General features: G+C 40.7%; 1 long non-coding RNA gene across 5 annotated transcripts in view; it reads right to left on the reverse strand.

Moving 5' to 3' along the window:
• LOC105491865 (uncharacterized) overlaps window positions 1-21610 on the reverse strand; it is a 78127-nt gene that overhangs the window by 19141 nt on the left and 37376 nt on the right. For 2 of the 5 annotated variants that reach the window (XR_011607296.1, XR_011607298.1), the window contains one exon: window positions 19945-20825. The exons of 1 other annotated variant lie outside the window; for it this stretch is intronic. This is a non-coding gene — a long non-coding RNA (uncharacterized lncRNA). 2 more of the 5 variants (XR_011607299.1, XR_011607297.1) reach the window with 2 other exon arrangements.

A 21610-nucleotide genomic window follows, 5' to 3' on the forward strand; every position in this document is an offset into this window, starting at 1 on the left:
AGATCACACCACTGTACTCCAGCTCCAGCCTGGCGACCCAACGACTTTGTCTAAAGAAAAAACCAAAAACATAAAAATGAAAAACAAAAATAATGATTCTAGATAAACGCTTATAGGTATATGGCCAATTGATTTTTAATACAAAATTCAATAGTCAGTTTGTAAAAATAAATAAATAAATAAATCTTTCTAAGATGCAAAAGGAAAGAAATATACCCTTAACTCCATCCCTCATATCACATATAAACACTAACTCAAAATATATCCCATCTAAACTATGAAACTTCTAAGAGAAAACATAGAAGAAAAACTTTGTGACTATAGTTTAGAAAAAAATTTGTATAGATACAACACCAAAAGAATAATCCCTAAAAGAACAAATCGATATATTGAACTTTATCAAAATTACAATTTCTGCTCTTAATAAGACACTTCTGGGAAATGAAAAGACAAACCAAGGACTGAGAAAATGCTTGAGAATCAAATACCTGATAAAGAACTTGTATCCAAAATATATAAAGAATGATCAAAACTCAATTTAAAAACCACTCTATATAACAAAGGTCAAAACTTTGCAACAGACACTTCATCCAAGATGATATCTAGATAGTAATTTAGTCAATGAAAGGTAGTCAACTTTTAGTTATTTGTGGTTAATGCAAATTAAAATCACAATGAGAAACCACTGCCCACCTATTAGAATAAAAATAATAGATAAAATCACAATGAGAAACCACTACCCACCTATTAGAATAAGTAAAGATAGCCGGGCGTGGTGGCACTAGCCTGTAGTCCCAGCTACTCAGGAGGCTGAGGCAGGAGAATAGCTTGAACCCGGGAAGTGGAGGTTGCAATGAACCAAGATTGTGCCACTGCACTCCAGCCTGGGTGACAGAGCAAGATTCTGTCTCAAACAAAAGAGGAATAGGAATAGAATGAATAAAGGAAAAAAAAGACTGTCCATGACATATGTGGACAGGGATGTGTGTGAGCTAGAACTCTGCTTGATGTTGATGGGAATGTAAAATTATACCATCATTTTGGAAAACAGATTAAACATTTCTTAAAAAGTTAAATAGACATTTGTCATATCCCCATTTATTTCACTCCTAGGTGTTTACCCAAGACAAATAAAAGCATGTCCCCATTTAAAAACTTGTCCACAAATGTGCACAGTAGTTTTATTCGTAACACACAAAGGCTGGAAAAAACCCAAATGTTCATCAAAAGGTGAGTGAATGGAGCATGACTAAGATGAAAAAGAAAGGAACCAGGGCTACAGCAACACAGATAAATGTCAAAATAAGCATGCTCATTAAAACAAGCTGTACAAACAAAGCAGATGGATTACTCTATATAAAAATGTAGAACGTACAAACCAACCTGTCGTGAAAGCAGACAATGGTTGCTAAATGTGGGGTCATGGACAGGCAAGAATGCAAGTCCAGGCAGCAAAGACGTGTGAGGAAACTTTGACGTGATGGATAGATTCAGTATGTGGATGGCAATGATGGTTTCACAGGTATATACACACATCAAAATGTACCAATTATACACTTCAAACACATGCAGTTTATTTTATGGCAATTACATCTCATTAAAGCAGTTAAAAATCTCAAAAAAATGTAAATGTAAAGAAGTTGACATTTCCATAAATAAAATACACACACAAATATAAATAATATAAAATTCCTGGTGCACATTAATAATATTTTTTCTATATTTTCACAATCTCTGTTAAGTTTACATGTGGGATTGATTTTGTTGTATTTGTGTTTAGAAAACGAGAAAGATGATTTAGTCTCTACTATTTCTGGTCAGAATATCTTATAGATGCTTAGATGCATGCAACTTTACACCTAGTACCCCTTACTTCAAGTAGAATGTTCTCAGATACCTCGATGCTGATAAATTGTATACCATTTACTTCCTATCAAAAAAGAAGTGGTTATTTGCTAGTTTCACTCCTGCCATAATACTACTGCATGGCAGAACTATGCCAAACACAGAAGTTTAGATAAAAACTGTCCATTGTCATGTGTCTCCTGGCTGGCGGGCATTTGACTCTCCTGGGTAGGCTCCGCTAGATGGCTGGGGCAACTCTGCTTGTCCCTGAGGTTCTGTGGATCACTCGGGGTCTCTATTGCATGCTGTCCTTCCTCTCCTTGGACTGTAAGTTTACCAGGGCATATTGTGCTCACAGAGGCGGCAGAGAGAAGGGAGCAGAGCCACGTGTGGGCTCTGAAGGGCTTGCACCCCATCAGCAAATCAATACCCCTTCTCCATTCCTTTGGCCAGAGTAACACACAAGGATGGGCAGAGTAAGGAACAGAGAAGGGTGATTTACTTGTAACGAGAGCAAAGCGAGTGGGTGGGTGCAGAGAGATGTGGAGAAATGGGGCTGGTTATTCAGTCGCCACCTGCATGTGTCACAGGTATACTGAATTACTAAACATTTCCATCCAGGAGGCAACTTTGCTTTTGACTAGAACTGGATCTTCTGCCTATTTTTTTTTAACCCGTCATATTATACTTATTATGTTTCCTGTTTCAGTCCTGAGGTCTCTGTCAAGAGTGGCCATAGGCCAAGACAGCCACCCTCTGGGAGAGGTCTGATCCAGGGGGCTAGGGGGCAGTTAGGTTTGTGTGTGCATGTGAGCTGAGACAGATGGCCGAGGTGAACCCCAAATGCATGAAATAGAAGAACATGATGACTTCCAGATCCCAGCAGATCAGCGCTGATGGGAGGGCGATGGAGATCCTGAAGGCTGGGGGAAGCTCAGCCAGTGGGGAGGGGAGCAAGGGGAGGAGAAGGGACCCGTGGAACTCTGTGTCTCAACCAAGGGCCGTGGGTGTTATCTTTAGCCTTTCTCAAGGGGTCTGTGGATTGGCTCAGTTGAACAAAAACAAGCAAAGAGATAAACTTACCTACATGATTCTAGTGTTAAATATTAGGTTTTTATCATGGTTAGCAGCCAAGGGGTGTTTTTGGACTTTGGGTCGGTGGTTTCAGGAACAAGTGGGTGATGTCTCCACCAACCACATGGGGAAAGGAAGTTTCAACTAGACCGAAGGTGACGGGTTACAACTGGGTTTCAAACAACTTATGTCAGGCCTAAAAATGGTTACTGAGGCAGCAACTCTATTAAAGAAATGTACGACGTAGCCAATAACTGGAAGACTTGTCCACGTCTATTGGCTGGACGTACACAGTTTGAACTTTGTTTTTTGTCTACTGCCTCCATATTTACAATGCCAGGTTACTACAGGTCATTTTTATATAGCGACTGAACTTTTGGCCCTGAAAATTCATCAAAATAGTGTAAGTTACAAATACAGACTAAAAACATAATGCTGGGAACCATTTCTATTTTCCATCAGTTATTCACAGAAATGACTACAAATCACATAATCAGACTGAATGTGTTCTCGACTCAATTCCCCTTTTGGTGGATCCTGAAAGTATCTGTGGCCACAATAGTTCTTTTAGTAGAAGTATAAATATGGCTACAGTATACCAAGCATATCAAGGTCACTCTAATTCAAATATTGACTAATTACCTAATATGCAAAGTACTGGGTGTGAACAAAAAGGTAAACAAGGCATGGATTTGATCCACAGCGTTCCCTTTCCTCACTCATCTTAAGGTTCAAAGCCGACACTCCTATAAAGAGAGGCAGGTGAACCAGAGAAAAGCATAACACATTTATTTATTCCAAATTTTAAATGATATGGGAGCCTTTGGAAATAAAGACCCAAAGACTCAGGGAAAATTGTCTGTTTTCATGTTTAGGTTTGATGAAGAAAGGACAGCCATGAGGAAGAAACGTTAAAATCTAACTTTGGAGAAAACGTTATAATCTAATGCTAATAGCTTGAGGAGAAACTCAGCAAGCCCAATCCAGATCCTTCTTGGCCTCTATAGCTTTCTTCACCCCACCTCTGAGTAGGGGGCAGGACCCTCTGGAATGAGTGTCTCGAGGGAGAAGGGAAAGAGTGACCTTTCTAGGTTTTCTGGCTTGCTGTGGGGGACAGCAGTTTAACATTAGGTTGGTGCAAAAGTAATTGCGGGTTTGGCCATGACTTTTAATGGCAAAATCCACACCTTAGAAAAGAGAAGTTCTGGTTTCTACTTCTCTTTTGTGGGTAGAAGGAGGAGCAAGAGACAGGAGGACAGGGGAAGGCCCGGGAGACCGTGCTCTGCAGCCTTTCCAATCTCCTTCACCTTACAGTATGCAGCACGCCCGAGGCATCGTCCTTTGGGGTGTCGTGTTCTGAACCTCGACAATTGTATGCATCGAAAACCCTTTGAAAGAACGAACCTCACTGCTCTCTCTCAGAAAATCATTTCATTTCCAAAGTGTGTTGGTCTGTGAGGCATCAGTTCAGCTATGACATGAGATAGAAACAATACTGGTCTCCTTTACTGCTTACTTAAGTTAGTGAGTTATTTGTACATATGATGGAAATGACCAGGTTTAGTGACAGGAGAGAATGAGCCAGAGAATTTGAACAGTAATTTAATTCCCACTGTCAGAATAGAAAGATAATGATTGTATATTACTTAACACATGAGGGAACTGATGTATGAAAAAGTGAAATTACTCGTTCAAAGTCACCTAGTTAGTAAGTGTTGGAACGTGGACTAAAGCGTTGAACCCAGATCTCCCTGGCTGTGATTCCCTGTTTCTTTTCCTGTTTCTTTTCACTGATCTGCGCTGCCCGCAGTGCTGCCTGGCACGGTTTGGCATACATGGTCTTTCTGCATTTGTTTGGTTTGCTATTCATTAAGCTGCTTATCCTAAAAGAGACATACGATGCTGATCGTTTTTGCGTTTGTTTTGCTTTGCTTCTTAGGTTAGTTTCTCCCGTCTTAGAGGGTCATTTTCTAAATTAAGTAGCTTGATTTGACAGCAGAAGCAGTAACAGGTTGCTCATACTTAAAAAAAAAAGCCCCTCCCTTTCAGTAGAGAGGAATACTAGTCTAAAAATAGCCTTTTTAAAATGTACCGTATTATCTTATGCCATACTCTGTAAATTAATTGAGAAAAATTGATGATTATTCTTTTAGTGGAAGGCTTAGCTTTGAAAATTCATCACATGGAAATGGTTGGCTCAGGTTGTCAAAGTATTCATTCACACAACAGCCCGAAGGAATTCGGGAATTTTGTCAAATGGCAAAGTTGCCCCTGAGCCTGGTTCCGGAGACAAACTGGAAAGCTGGCAGGAGCCCCCTTTGTCACCAAGAAGCTGGCAGGTTCCCTGCCTGATCTGGAGTTAAAATGTTCCAGTTTGAAACTTTGTGGCATTTTGTCTGAAATGAAATGAAAATGGCTACCTAGATATTCTGGTTTTCTATCTGGCATTTAAAAGGATTTCGGTCACTGTTCCTCTGTAAATTGAAAAACCACGTCAGTCCTGTGAGCCCTGGAAGAATGATCTTACGTGCAGGCATGTTTATGAGCAAATCCATGTCTGGGGTACTAAATAGTGTTTCTGAACCATGAACCTTAAACATTTGCAAGACATCTTACCATTTACAGAAATTGCAGAACTGTATTTGGAGCACTGAAGGTTATCCTGTCCCTAAGTTAACACTAATTATAGGACACGATTCCCTCGCTAAGCTATAAAACCGAGAGATGAAGACGAAAAATGCAAACATGACCACACAGTGAGAGTAGACACTGCTTTCCTCTACTCAAGAGAGCATTTTAGAAAAGTGAAATTCTTGCTTTTACATATTCCCTTTGTATATTCATTCTTTTCCTTTCTTAGTACACTGTAAAGATATGTTACCGGACTTAATACAGTGTTGTTTTTCAAATGTTGTATATTTCCTCTTACTAATGAGGACAGTGACAAGAAGTGGGGAAGATTTTCAGTCTTCTTGGAGATAAGCTGGATGTGACAAGTAGGTGTGATTTTGCTTGAATTCTCTAACCTCTCATACTAGGCTTTAGTTAAATGTCAGGGGTAAGTGAAGAATAAATGTGAAATCAGATGAACATTGGAAAGAAAATGGATCTGGAATTGGTTGGGATGAATTTTTCTCAATGGTGAAAACGGAAATACCGAGCTCATACCACAGTTGAGTGGACTAAAAGTGTTCATGCTCATGAAGCGCCCAGTGCAGTTTGGATTCTTAATAAATATTTAGGAATGGTGAGTAGCTGTCACTGCCAACCCACTCCTAGTGCCACCATCACCAAGGCACCCTCACCAGCGTCATCGTCCTGGAACTAGGGGAGCCAGTTTCTCAGGATGGATTACCATAGCAACAAATAGGGACCAAATGGGAGGGAGGTTGGTCACATCAAAAGCTCACCTTTCCCATGTTACAAAATGTATTCTCAGACTTACTATTGTTAGGGTTTAGGGCATACCCTGAAAAACAGGACTGCCGGAGACCAGAATATATCACCCCACAACATGTCACCCTAGCATATTGATTACTTTGAAGAATCTGAGAACCAGCCAACACAGGGAAAGCTCCTCACACCCGCCTCCACTGCGGAAAATAAAGTATAGAAAAGGAAATGTTCATTAGCAAAGGTGCCCATAGCAGGAAGACAGCTGCTGTAAGACAGCCTTTCTCATCTGAGGGACCTTTACCTGCATCACAAGAAACCCCCGTTCTCCATACCTTCCTCCCCTCATCCTCCTGAGACTTCTCTCCACCACCCCAGGGGTTTTCTTGTTATGCAGATAAAAGTCCCCCCAAGCCCTTATTCCTTTCCATAGCTCAGGATGCTCAACCATTTGGCACTGCTTTGAGTTTCATGTTTATGGGACTCTCATGCTCAGTATGTAATTAAAATTATTTGTCTCCTATTAATCTTAGTATTCATGTAATTTGTTGCTCAGCCAAAGAACCTAGGAGGGTGGAGGGGTGTTAAGTTTTCCTCCACTACCTTACCTACTTTTACAAATGCAGAAAGCACATCTCAGTTTTATTGTTTCTATCTTGAGGTTAATCTGTCCATTTTATACAAGGAATAGGGCCAGCCGTGTCCACGATGGGTATAGCAAAGTGGTCCTGGACACACAGTGTGTCCAGTGTCAGGAAGTAAGTTTTTACAAGAGGATCCTTCAGCAATTTTCCGGGAATCTCCTGCAAAACAAAGGGCTCAGATGGGAACCATTTCCTGGAGTCTGTGATTAAGCTTTAGGCTCACTGTGACAAGTGTCTAGTAAGTATGTCACAGAAAATGCCATTTCACTTACACTGGGTGGATTCCTGGATTTCCCCAGCTGGCCTGCACATAAGAAAGGTGTGAAAACTGTTCCAACTGCTTGAGTTTTAAAAATTGAGAGAGCAGTGAATTTGATTTTATTCTGCTCCTTTCAGACTGCCAGATTCCCCATTAATTTTTAAACTGCAGAGTGAATTCTAAAAGCCAAAGTGGCAGTGTACGGAACGCTTTGTCATAGCTGACACTCAAATACTCTTGCACCTATAGAAAAACAAGTAGGGGTTGTGTTGCTTATGATACACCTTGACCCAGACTCTGAGCTGTGTTTTCTTCACCTACGTTCTTTTAGACTGCCGGGAGACTCGCTTGTCTCCTTTTGCAAAGGACCAAAATCAAGTTTATTGTGAGCTCCTGTCAACCTAAAATGAGCCACAGAGAGACTGACTTTCCAAAGCAAAGAGCTTTTTCAGGAATTGCAATCTGGGATACCTGTGCTGTGGTGGACCATCAGGGCATTCAAGAGGACAGGGCACAGGGGCAGCTGTGAAACACAAAAAGTCCATGTAAGCTTTTGTTGAAACAAAGATCTTCGACTTGGTTAATGGGTACAACGTGGATTCTTTGGGTGATGGATACCCTAAAAGCCCTGACTGGACCACTACACAATCTATGCATGGAACAAAATTGCACATGCACCCCGTAAGTGTGTACAACTAAAAAGGAAAAGCAAATAAAACAGAGAACTTTGGTTACAGGAGCTTGTTGCAGGAGTTGGCGTTAGCTCCTTGGTGGAGCTAGCACTTATAGGCAAGTACCACTGTGCAAGTGCCCTACCTGGAACACGGCAGTTCTGAGGAATTCCTGACATAGTTCCCATCATAGATACACACGTAAGAGGGCTCGTCCATGGTCGACTGGCTCTGATTTGTTAGAGTTTCACGTTAGTGACCTCATATTGATATTGCTAATGTTCACACCCCCATAAGAAAATAAAATTCTGAAATCTAGGGCTGCAAGTAAATTAAATTTCTTTGTATTAATAGGGTATTTTTAGGGTATGATCAAATAAAAATGTCATTTCACAAAATATGTACTTAAAATATCTCGGTAAGTATTTCAAAAATGTGATTTTTCACGTTCTATCATTTAAAAGCCAATCTCTTTTTTTTTTTTTTTTTTTTTTTTTTTTTTTTTTTAGCATTTGGGATAGCTACAACAGCACATCAGTCTATCAGCTAAAAAGTCTAGGTCATAGAGAAGATAAAAATGGAAATATTTAAAATGTTTCTTTAATATCAAAGATCTTCAAATTAATCATTTATGGCATGACTAAATACACGCACATTTCTCAAAAATCTAGTGGTGTGTTCTTATATGTCTTATGAAAGTCATATGGAGAATAAAGTTTACATCATAAGAAACTATTTTTAGTCATGTGTTAATCTATTCTTTTTTTTTTTTTTTTTTCAAACTGATTCTCGCTCTGTTGCCCAGGCTGTAGTGCAGTGGCGTGATCTCGGCTCACTGCAACCTCCACCTCCCAAGTTCAAGCAATTCTCCTGCCTCAGCCTCCCGAGTAGCTGGAACTACAGACACCTGCCACCATGCCCAGCTAATTTTTGTATTTTTAATAGAGACGGGGTTTCACCGTGTTAGCCAGGATGGTCTCGAGCTCCTGACCTTGTGATCCACCCACCTCAGCCTCCCAAAGGGCTGGGATTACAGGCGTGAGCCACCGCACCCGGCCCATCTATTTCTTTTTTTGAGCAGGTGTCTGAGTGTCTTCCAAGTGCCAAATGCAGTGTGAGGATGCTGGTGGAGGAGGGGCAGAGTCTGTACCTGTTCACTTGAGAAGCTCACTGTCTGGGAAGAGAAACAGTCATGTAGATCAGTCATTAGATACAAGATGTCAAGTATTGTAAGGATGAGAATTTTTGCACTATCCTCTAACAGAGGAAAGACTGATTCATTCTACATCGTTTTGTGAAATAGGATAATTCCCTTAACCCTCTTCGTGGGCAGGAACTGGAGTGGCTCGCTTCACTCAGCCTGCTGCTGGTCACTCCTTGCATGAGGGAGAGTGTGAGCAAGTGTGAAAACCAGAGCAATGGAATGCTGGAGCCAGCTGGTTACTCCTTTCTGGCAGGAGCAGGCTCTGTGTGAGCCCCACAGCAGTGTCTAAGTGCATTACAACCAGTGCTTTTTCAGCTCTGCCACCCAGGGGTGGCCAAGTGCCAACTAGCTCAGTGGAGAGTCAGCCCCTGCCCTTTAGGCACCTGGGTTCTTGTCTGGTATCCAGGAAGAATCAGATCACATGAACAAATTAGAAAGGTAGTGTATGTGGAGGATTTTATTGGGCGATGGAAGTGGCTTTCTGAGGGATGGAGAGTTAGAAAGAGGATGTTGTGGGAAGAAGGTGATCTTTCCCCGAAGCACAGCAGTCTACAGTCGTGCCCCTCTTTGAGGCCGCACAACCTGAAGTTAGCCGTGTCTATCTGTGGCCTCCGGTGCTCAGTTGCTTCTCTGCAGCTGCTTGTATCCTTGATGCTCAGCCACTTGTGTTGCTCTGCCAGCTGAAGTCTCTTTATGGGCACAAGATAGGGGCAATGGAAGGCCAAAAAGGCAACATTTGGGTAGGAAATTGGGGTCAGCTGTTCTTATTTAGGGCCATGGGTTCTAGGCTTAAGGGTGGGGCTTAGGCAGGAGCCCAGCCCTTCTGTATCAGTTGATTTTGACAAGAGTGTAAGGAAGATCTTTGAAGGATAAAGAATATCCCATTGAGATTCGAGGCAGTCTCAGATGAGGGATCACAAATGCTGGAGATGTGGAAACATCTGGCCCGCCAGGCTGCTGTGAACAACCCTGGTGGAGCAGGACAGTGGTTGTGCAGAAGTGAGGAGGGGAGGAGAGGAGGGCGGGAAGGTGAGCATGGTTTGATCCCAAGGTGTGAGGGCTGTGCTCCTCGGAACAGCCTTGAAAGTTGATGATTCCCCCAGCATCATGGAAGAGAGACTGTAGGCCCAAAGAGAAGACGGACACTCAAACCAGGTGATCCCAGAAGGAAGGAGTGGACAGGAGGCATTCAGGAGCTTTTTGGAGAAAGATTGTGTGAGAAGTGCTGAGTAGTTGATCATGCCACATAAGGTAGGAAAAAGACAATGAGTTTCTAATTTGAATGAAGGGGTGGAGGGTGATCATCCACTAAGCCTCTAAAATTACAGGTGGGTGAAAGGGGGCCAGGAGAGGTAAAGAGAAAATGAATAAAAATTGATGTCTGTTATTATTCTATGTTCTGTGGAAGAAAATAGAATCTTGGGACCCCAAACTCACTATGCTAAAAGGAAAGTTCAGCTTGGGAACTGAGTCACACAAAAAGTGCTTTTCCTTTTGTTCCCAAATAGACAGCTGGCGTTTCACAACCCTGTGTCATAGCCTCATTTCCTCTACTCCCTCTTTTCACATGTTAATTTATCTTATGTAAAATGTAGATTTACTGAATGCAAGACAATGCACAATTGACTTTTCCCTCTACTCACTCTTTTCACATGTAAAATGTAGCTGCACTGAGGCTAATCAGAGCCTCAGAAGAATGTAACCATCTGCCTATCTGCCTCTCTGCCTACCCTCCCTCCCTTATTTTTTTTCCTCTCCTGCTTGCTCTTTCCCCCTTTAAATACTGAAGCTTCCAAAACCCACTTTGGAAAAAGCACAAGTCACAGATGCTCCTGTGGCTTGTATGTTTTCTGGGTGCATCCTCAACCTTGGCTAAATCAACCTCTAGAAACTGAGACCTGCCTCAGTCCATTTTTGGTTCACAGTTCTAAATACAGTCCTGAAATGTAAAAGACAAAAGAAGGCAAAGATAGAGTTGCAGGTGATCTGTGTGCGTGTGGCTTCATAAAATGAAAATGCAGTCACTCACAGGAGAAAAGAAGAGATCTAACTGCATCTGTAACTCTCAGAACTTTTACATCACTTCTCGAAATGAAACCTCCATTGCAAAATTTTAACTGAGACAGTGAAAGAGATCTGGCCTAACCAACTCCATCTTGCTTCTAACCTCCAAGCTGTCCTTGTTCTTTCCTGGGCATAGACTGAACTAACTTTGAGAGGAACTTAGCTTATAGTTAAAAAAAGATGGTAACAGCCCTTTCCCAAAATAAATCTCCTTCTTGCCTGGGGACTAGACTGCCTTTGTAGGACTGACAAATTAGACACTAGATTAGAAATTATGATTTAAGAGTCATGCCGCTGAAGGCTACAAGATTCTGACCCTCCCTGAACTGCTCCTACGATCAGTGCTTGAGAGATTTTGTAGACCCTGCACTTAATGGATCAGCTGGCACCACCCATATGGATAAATTGGCTCATCTGATCTTGTGGCCCCCACCCAGGAACTGACTCAGCACAAGAGGACAGCTTCAATTCCCTATGATTTCATCTCCAACCCAACCAATCAGCACTCTTGACTCACTGGCCTTTCCCCACCCTCCACCAAATTATTCTTGAAAACTCTGATAGTTGAATGATTGGGGAGACTGATTTGAGTAATAATTAAACTCTGGTCTCCCACACAGCCAGCTCTGTGTGAATTACTCTTTCTCTATTGCAATTCCCCTGTCTTGATAAATCCACTCTGTCTAGGCAATGGGCAAGGTGAACCCATAGGGCAGTTACAGAAGCCTCTTCCCAGTGACACTCAGGGCAGTTAAATGGAAATAGGCTTGACACAGACACTAAAATAAACAGGCTGCACAAAGATAGTAGTGATGCCAATTATTATTGGAGTGTATGCAATTTTTTACAGATATTTTGGGAAACACACAGTCTCCTGGGCTAGGATAACCTAACAGAAACAAAAAGACATTAATTTCTTTGGGATCGTTTTGGAAAGATTGGTCACCAACTGATGAAGTTAAGGAGAGGCAAAAGAAAAGATTGGGTATGGGTTAGAAAAGATGTTCCACATCATATGTAATCAGGATATTGTAAATTAAAACAGCAATAAGATACCACGATACACCTATTAAAATGATGAAACTCCAAAACACTGACAACACCAAATGTTGGCAAGAATCAAGAATGTGGAGCAGAAGGAACTTTCATTCATGCTGGTGAGAGAGGAGAAAGGAAGAAAATGGTCAGGCAGTCAGTTAGGGTGGGTCCTCAGTTAAATTCTTTCAAACAGAAGAACAGCCTAAAAAAATCAAGCTGCAGGCATAGATAAGGGAACTTGCAGAGAGGGGCTTCCCTAAGACATGCTCACAACTGCATAGATAAGAAAGACGACACAGGTGAATTGCCAAGATCCATCCCCTAATACATATGTAGTAAGGGGAACAAAGCAATGTGGAAAAACCCAAGCTAAGGGTCCACATGCACACTAGGAGGATGGGGTGGAGCTACCAGAAATTCACACCTTATGCAGATGAGATGCCCAGCACTCATTGGTTTCCCGTAAAAGCCTTTGCATGCAACTGTAAAAACAGCAACCCTCTTCCAGGCCCCTTCTCCATGGTGAAGTGTTTTCTTCTCTTCTTTATTTAACTTTCACTCCAACTTCACCCTTTGTGTCCATGCTCCTTAATTCTCTTGGTTGAGAAACAGAAAACTCTGGGTAATACCTTATAATGAGAGACTGCTACATTGTGGGGCATTGGTGAGACTGTAACACTGGCGGGAATGCAAAATGTTACATCTGTGTTGGGAGACAGTTTGGTATTTTCTTGTAAAACTAAGTATACTCTGGCTATACCATCCAGCAATGACACTCCTTGGTATTTACAAAAATGATCTGAAAATTTATATTCACACAAAACTCTGCACACAGAACTCTGCACACAGAGGTTCATAGAAGCTTTATTCATAATTGCCAAAGCTTGAATGCAACAAATTTGTCCTTCGGTAAGAGAAATGAATTAACAGACTGTGGTATGTCTATACATTAGAATATTACTCAGCAATAAAAAGAAGGAAGCTATAAAGTAATTGAAATATATGGAGAAAACTTAAATGCAGATTATTAAGGGAAATAACCCAATCTGAAAATGCTACATGCTGTATGATTTTGACTATAGGACAGTTTGAAAAAGGCAAAGCTACAGAGACAGTGAAGAAAAAAAATCAGTTGTTTCCAGGGGCTCACGTTGAAGAATGGAGAAAAAACAGGCAGAGTACCAGGGATTTTTAGAGTTCCAGAGGCATTTGGACAAGAACAACTCCATATTGAGTAGGAGCTGGGTAAAATAAGGCTGACGTCTGCTGGGCTGCACTACCAGGAGGTTAAGGCATTCGAAGTCACAGGATGAGATAGGAGGTCAGCGCAAGATACAGGTCATAAAGACCTTGCTGATAAAAACAAGTTGCAGTAAAGAAGCCAGCTGAAATCAAGATGGTGGCAAAAGTGACCTCTAGTCATCTTCACTGCTATATTCCCACCAGTACCATGACAATTTACAAATGGTTACCCTATATGGTCTAAAAGGTGAGGAATAAATAATCCACTCTTTGTTTAGCATATTATCAAGAAATAACCATAAAAATGGGAAACCAGCAGTGCTTGGAACTGCTCTATCTATGGAGTAGCCATTCTTTATTCCTTTACTTTATTTATTTTATTTTCTTTTTTTTTCAGACGGATTCTCACTCTGTCACCCAGGCTGGAGTGCAGTGGCGCGATCTCGGCTCACTGGAAACTCTGCCTCCCGGGTTCACACCATTCTCCTGCCTCAGCCTCCCGAATAGCTGGGACTACAGGCACCCACCACCTGGCCCAGCTAAGTTTTTTGTATTTTTAGTAGAGACAGGGTTTCACAGTATTAGCCAGGATGGTCTTGATCTCCTGACCTCGTGATCCATCCGCCTCGGCCTCCCAAAGTGCTGGGATTACAGGCGTGAGCCTCCGCGCCCAGCTATTTATTTTATTTTATGTTTCATATGAAGTCTAGCTCTGTCACCAGGCTGGAGTGCCATGGCACCATCTTGAACCTCTGACTCCCTGGTTCAAGCAATTCTCCTGCCTCAGCCTCCTGAGTAGCTGGGACCACAGGCGCACAGCACCACACCCAGATACTTTTTGTACTTTTAGTAGAGTCGTGTTTTCACCAGGTTGGCCAAGATGGTCTTGATCTCTCGATCTCGTGATCCGCCTGCTTTGGCCTCCCAAAGTGCTGGGATTACAGGCGTAAGCCACCGTGCCCAGCCAAGAGATATTATTAATAAATAGGCTAAAATGGGGATGGGCAGGAACAGATATACAGGAACTCTATGTACTTTCTATTAAATTTTTCTGTAAACGTAAAACTGCTCCAAACGTAGTCTACTAATAACACATTTTAAAGAGGGATTGGTAGCAAGTCTTCACAACCTGGCTTTATTTTGCTTTCTCATCTCTTCTCTGGACTTTGACCTCTCTGGATTATACACAGCTTAAGCCATACAAAATCGAGCAAAACTCTGCTTCCTATGTTGTGTGGAACACACTAATTCATTTGAAATTCATGCTTTTTAAATTTTCATCACATAGCCCAGGCCTCATTAGTATATTAAATCATTACAGTGTCTGTCTTTATTTTTCACACTATAAAAAATTGATTTTGATTTTAGATTAAAAATCAGCTTTAATCTAGATTTAAAATCAGCTTAATTTGGTGACTTCTTAAAAAAGTTCCTACTGATGTTCCAGTTTTCAGCCACTACTCATGAACTCACTAGCCTTCCAGCTTTTCATTCTGTACATTTTCTGATTACATCTTTTGCCTGGCTTCATATATCCTCACAGATTTGCAATATTTATTTTGATATTCTAGATAGTAATATTAATTCTTCTGCATTTTTAGATGTCCCAAAAGTCTTCTTCTAATCTGTCCACAAACTTACATTTATCAGAATAATTCCATAAACCAAAGTCCTTAATTTTGACGTGTTCCTGTACGTTGATACATTCTAATTTCCTTTACATTTTTGCCTTTTACACTGCTGTCTCTTGTATAACTAGTGTCCATGCCTGTATATAATATGACTTGGATGCAAAACCACCAAAAAGCCTTTACTCCAATTTGTCAGTCAAACTCAAAAGGTTCCATTAGGCTTAGCAGCAAGTATATTTACTAAGAACCCGAGAAACGGGGAGCAGGACGGTGTGCAAAGACCCTGCACGCATGGCCTCGACACTCTCAGATGCAGAGGCGGAAGTCCGCTCAGAAGCAGAGCCGGAAGTCCACTCAGATACAGAGCCGGAAGTCTGCTCAGATGCAGAGCCGGAAGTCCTCACTCCCCCTATCCTTGTGATTACCAGTGGGGAGGGTGGCAGGAAGCAATGTGATTTCGAGGACATTTCAGCATAGTAACGCCATGGAATCCAGGTTCCCTCAGCTTTAATGTCTTTCTAGCTACTGAATTCAGCGGAATGACCGGTTCCCTTTCCATCAATTATGCAATAGAGTTCCTGACTGCCTGGTACAGCAGGTTAAGGAATGTGTGAATCTCGCATCGGTTCACAGCCAACCTACTGAACTCTCATGTGTTGATATTTAGAGGTTTATACTGTGTAAGGGTCACATTCTTTATGCTGAAACACAAACTGTTGTCCAACTATTCTAACTTTTTTTTTTTCAGTAGAAATTCCGTTTTACTCTTTTTTCACATTATGATCCATTTTCCCTAACACTATTTAATTATCTGCCATTTTCACTCTGTCTTCGGTAATTTCTATACAAGCTTCTGTTGCATTTGTGATTATTTTGTATAATCAGCCATATTTCATTTTCCTGTACTAATCTGGCAGTTTTATTACTATTACTGTTAATGATATCTTCCTTTCCAAATGCTTTTCTAAATAATTATTGGTGATTGTCTTGTACTTGAAAAAATTGATGAACTCTATAATTTGTTTTAAAAGTATATCTAATGATTCTCTTAAATAATGCTAATTGTTGATTCCCTTCTGTTTTGGCCTGGTATTTCCAGAAAGCAGCAGCTAAGGTAATAATTTAGGGGCTAATAATTTATTAGGGAGTGCAATTCCAGGAAGAGAATTAAGGGCCAACGGGAGTGAGGCAGAGAAGGATGGAGAGCCAACATGGCAGTCTTGGACCTACCTGGCTGCCACGAAGTATAACTGATTGCTGATTCTCTGATTTTTTTTTTTTTTTTTTTTTCCTCAAGACATTATTTAAGTTGCATTTTAGGGAATAAATCCAGAGGAGGAAAGGAAAAAAAAATAATTCATTGGCTCATTCTGTGGAGAAGGGAAAATAGCTTCCCCCAGCCTTCTAGGTACTTTGGCTGGGTTATGAATTAAATTGACATAAGACAGATTTACATGGGAAAACTCATATTTAGTTATGTACTTACACACGAGAGTCCCACAAAAATAAGAGACTTGAGGAAGGGTCAGATAAATTAAGCTTATACAGCATCCTCAGCTACAGATAGGAATAGGGGCTTAGGGTTTCTGGCAGGCCATGGGGACTAGTGGTGGGGGTTGGAGACAGGAGAGGGGTGGGGAGGAAATATATAAATATATGGTAAGTAAAGCTTGCCTTGTTATGCAGATGAGACTCTCAGTGATAAAAGTAGCCTGAAGCAGCTCTCTTCCTGGTATGGACACCCTTAGTAATAAATATTTCCTTTATAGATGTAAATTTTGTGGCCAGGCATGGTGGCTCATGTCTATAATCCCAGCACTTTGGGAGGCCAAGGCAGATGGATCACTAGAGGTCAGGAGTTCGAGACCAGCCTGGTCAACATGGTGAAGCCCTGTCTCTACTAAAAACTACAAAAATTAGCTGGGTGTGGTGGCGCATGCCTGTAATCCCAGCTACTCGGGAGGCCGAGGCAGGAGAATTGCTTGAACCCGGGAGGAGAAGTTTGCAGTGAGCCTAGATTATACCACTGCACTCCAGCCTGGGCAACAGAGTGAGATCCATCTTAAAATATATATATATAAATTTATTTTACAAAGGAGAAGCTTTTCAGAGTTTCTGTAGTTTCTCAAAATAACCAGTGAATTGTCAATATGCCTAAAAGCAATATTTTGGGGTGGCGTGTGAGCCCCAACACTTCCCATTGACCAGAGCTTACACAAAGGTGCATTAACTTCTCTCAACTTACACATTTTGCCTGTTTGAGCACGAAGGAAGTCTTTGTGGCATACCCTTACATCTGGTTAAGTTATTCTTTGCTCTAGGCAAAATGAGAATATTTTTCTCTAGCAAAATCAAAGAGAATTCTTCTACTAAGGTTTCAGGAGAATCTCAGTATTTAAGACCCCCAGGTATCCCCATCCTGGGAGTCAGGACTTCAATCTGTCCACATTAGGGCTCTGATTTTGACTTTGGAAAATTCTGGTATTACGCAGCTAGTCTTTGCAGTCTAGCCACCATGCTGACAGACCCTGGGCATGAAGTTTAGCATAGTCGACTTTGCCCTGGGCAGCTGCAGAAGTTGACTTTCTTTCAAAGCAGTCATGAAAAGCCCCTTGGATGAGTTGGGAGTTGGCTGCCCCAAATGCATCGTTCTCTTTTATCTAGGATTCCAAGTGTAGTTACTATAAGCCAACTCACTGCACAATCCTAGTTATTTTCATTGCTCCTGATGGTGTTCAGGTGCCAGGGCTACCGTATATGCTAATGATTCACCCTCTGCCCATTTCTCATCAAGATTAACCACAGAAAAAAGCTTTTGTCATTGAAATGACACTGAATGCCAGCAGCAATCACTATAGAACTAAGGAACCAAGACCAGGTTTTGAGTTGTATGTAACCTTGAGACAGTTAAATAATTTAGTTGCAAAATCTCAATGTGATGTTTGCATTCTGGGGTGAATCCTAACATGTCTCTGAGCATTGAGTTCTCAGCAAAAATCTAATGCAAGGGCTTATGTGCTATTCGTTCATGAGGTAATATAATCTCAGCGATTAAGGTCAATAAGAAGGATAACATGAAGGAAATAAATGGAGACTGAACGAAGTTAGGTTCAGGCTGGCTGCTGCTAAGTGCAGCTGTGTGCTTGTCTGATGCAACATCCTCCAAAGAAGAATAAAAGGCATCACTGAGGAGTCTATCTGGAGAAAGTGGATTTTATTTTCTGACTCCAACAGTTCATTAGTCAAAGTCTTGCCACATAGGACGTTAACTAACCCACATTTATAAATATCACAGCCATAGTGCCAAGCAGGGACCATCATGTCCTGTGCTTGGGCACCAACAGGGAGCCCTGGGGGCGTCCAGCAGAATGGAGCCCAGACACAGATGAGGCATCTTCAGGTTGCACCTGAGTAGGTTTAATGAACGTTCACACAATAGGTGCCTGCAATAGTGGCTGGAACATGAGGCACATAATGCTCACAGGACATAAAATGGCACCTCTTAAGTGTCTGATATGTCTCCACGTTTTTAAACTCCCTTTATTGCATCTTTTTCTTGTTTTATTCTCTGGGCAAGCCCTTCAGTGTTATGTTTAATGGTAATAGTAACAGCATGTACTTTTTTCAAAATTATTATAGGACCCACAACCAGATTGTAGCAAGGTTTGCATGTGAGGTTTGCTGTAAGGTTTTTGTAAATGCTTTTTATTCTCACCTAAGGCAGTTTCTTTGTTTTCTTTTCTGAAACTGTGTATTAAATTTTATTTTTAAAATTGTGTGCATCTATTCAGATCATTATGTGATTTTAAAAATATGTTGTCAATAGAAGGGATGAATTAAATTGTTGGATTTACCTGATGTTTTAAAATTCTTGCATTTCTGAAATATACTTGTGTTGATTGTAATAGTTTATTATTTGTTAATGCACCAGTGGGTTTGGTGTAAAAATATGCTTGGGATTTTCAGGGCTATGCTGTGAATTTTTTTGTTCCTTATCTAGCTGTGTAATCAAATCTATATTAAACTTACAGAATCAGCTGGTGACTTTCATTTTTGTCTATTATGAAGAAATAAGCTTTATGAGGCCGAGGGTTTTCTGTTCACTGAGGTGTTTTGAGCTTTCTCGTGCAATGCCTTATGGGAGTGCAGAATCTGATAAAGCGGGGGCTATCCTTTGATTCTGATTTAATGTCTTCATCTGCAGTTGGTCCTTTAAAGGTGTTTACTTTTTCATTAACCAATTTTGGCTTTTTTTCCCCCCCCAGAACCTGTTTTGTTTAGTTATTATCAACTGGCCTTCAGAATACAGAGGGACTCATCAATTTATCCTCATCTCTGGCCTGTTTCCACACTAGCCACTCTCCACTAACCTCTTCTTATCTACTTGGCTGCTCATGTTTTCAATACACTCTTTCAGAATCAATGAGAAAACAACAAATAAATTGAATGTACTTCAAATACAAAATAATTATTTTATTTAAGAAAATTAATGGCAAACATGTAACTTGCAGAAATTTTGTTAACATTTACCATCCACCATGAGGTTTGTGCTGATTGATGTAACTGGTTCACATTAAAGAAACAAAAATACAACTCTGGCTGGGTGTGGTGACTCATGCCTGTAATCCCAGTACTTTGGGAGGCCAAGGCTGGTGGATCAGAGGTCAGGAGTTCAAGATTAGCCTGGCCAACATGGTAAAATTCCATCTCTACTAAAGCTACAAAAATTAGCTGGGCACGGTGGCAGGCACCTGTAGTCCCAGCTGCTTAGGAGGCTGAGGCAGGAGAATCCTTTGAACCTGGGAGGCAGAGGTTGCAGTGAGCCGAAGTCGCACCATTGCATTCCAGCCTGGGCAACAGAGCCAGACTTTATCTCAAAAAAAAAAAAAAAAAAAAAAAAAGTCAAAAATACAATTCAGATAAAGAGGCAGCAACATCTACTTCAAAAGTTTGTAGATATTTTTAAAAGTCTGTCCCCAAAGTGATGGTTTACATGTTGTCACTCTGAATCATTGCTTTTCACTTAGATCAATCAGTTCATCTCATTTGCAATTAAAAGTTTGTGTTAAGGTAGAGAAGTGCAGGTGTGAAAAGTCAGGGAATCATTGCTAATGTGTTGTGGCTGAGCTTGGCACACCCTAAAAAAGTTTCCACTTGAATAGCACACTTTTCATCAAATAAAAAAAATCAGGCAAATTCCAATAGCAGTTCATTTACAGAAAAAAGATAAAGCTCTTCAAACTGTATTCTGCTAAAAGTGAAAGCTAAGATTATTGAAAATGCTACTGTAAATCCTGAAGTTTAATGTCAAAGAAGAAAATTGGCTATTTATGAAACATGAAAATTATACAAGACATTCTCTACAGAAAAGCATCATGGTAGAAAAGTGAAAGGAATGAAACACATCCCCCATATATCTCCCAACTCCCTGAGCCCAGCACGAGCCCAGCACAAACACATTCCCCCATATTTCTTTCAAACTTCAGAAAAACATCACCTGGGAAATCTCCGATAAGGACGCAGCGGGAACCAATAAAAAAATGCTAATCAATTGTAATGCTGTAACCGAGAGAATTACCTTGTTCCCCTGTAACTTTACATATCCTGTTTACATCGGGCTATAAAAAGCAAGCACTCGCATTGTTCGAGGCCCTCTTGTATGCTGTGGAATGGAGGGACCAAGTTCGAACTTGTAGTAAAGATCCTTGCCGCTTGGCTTTGACTCTGGACTCTGGTGGACTTCTTTGGGGAACAAATGGTCTGGGTATAACAAAAGTAGTCTTACTAAATTAAGGAGGTTATGTAACATAAATATATTTGAAATGAGTTGTGGTTGAAATTGTTCATAATGTCATCCAAAACACATCCAAAGTCCAACAGAAAGAAATACAGATTTCAAACTCCACAAATACACAGTTGATGCTTGAACAACACTGATTTGAATAGCATGGGTCCACTTACAAGCAGAGTGTTTTTTTTTTTTTTTTTTAAATTTTTTAAACCAAACAGACAGGGAATACAGTATTTGTGGAATGCAATACCCACATATAGCAAGGACCAACTTTTACTTGATGCACCCATGCACCCATGGCACCCATGGCACCCATGGCAGGACTTGAGTATGTTCAGATTTTGGAATGGGATGCATCCTAAAATCAGTCTTTCACTTACACCATGAGATGATGATTTTATATATATATATGTATATATATATATGTATATGTATGTGTGTGTGTGTGTGTATATATATGTATGTATGTATTAAGAGTAATTACACCAAGGAGGTCTATGTGATGATGGTGATGTTGAATACAAAATCAGCTTACTACTATATATTTCCTCTTTGCTGCTCATGATCAATTATGTTTTAAAAACACTGTGCCTTTAATACCTACTTTACAAATCAGTTTCTGTATCCTAGATCAATATGAAAAATTTTGGTAACTAAGTTCTCTAAATTTTGGTTGAAGTTCTTTTAAAATCAGTTGCAAAATATTTTAACAAATGAAATACTAAACTTTGGCTTCTGATGGTTTTTCAAAGTT

Source organism: Macaca nemestrina, chromosome 8 (assembly GCF_043159975.1).
Source record: "Macaca nemestrina isolate mMacNem1 chromosome 8, mMacNem.hap1, whole genome shotgun sequence".
Classification (NCBI taxonomy): domain Eukaryota; kingdom Metazoa; phylum Chordata; class Mammalia; order Primates; family Cercopithecidae; genus Macaca; species Macaca nemestrina.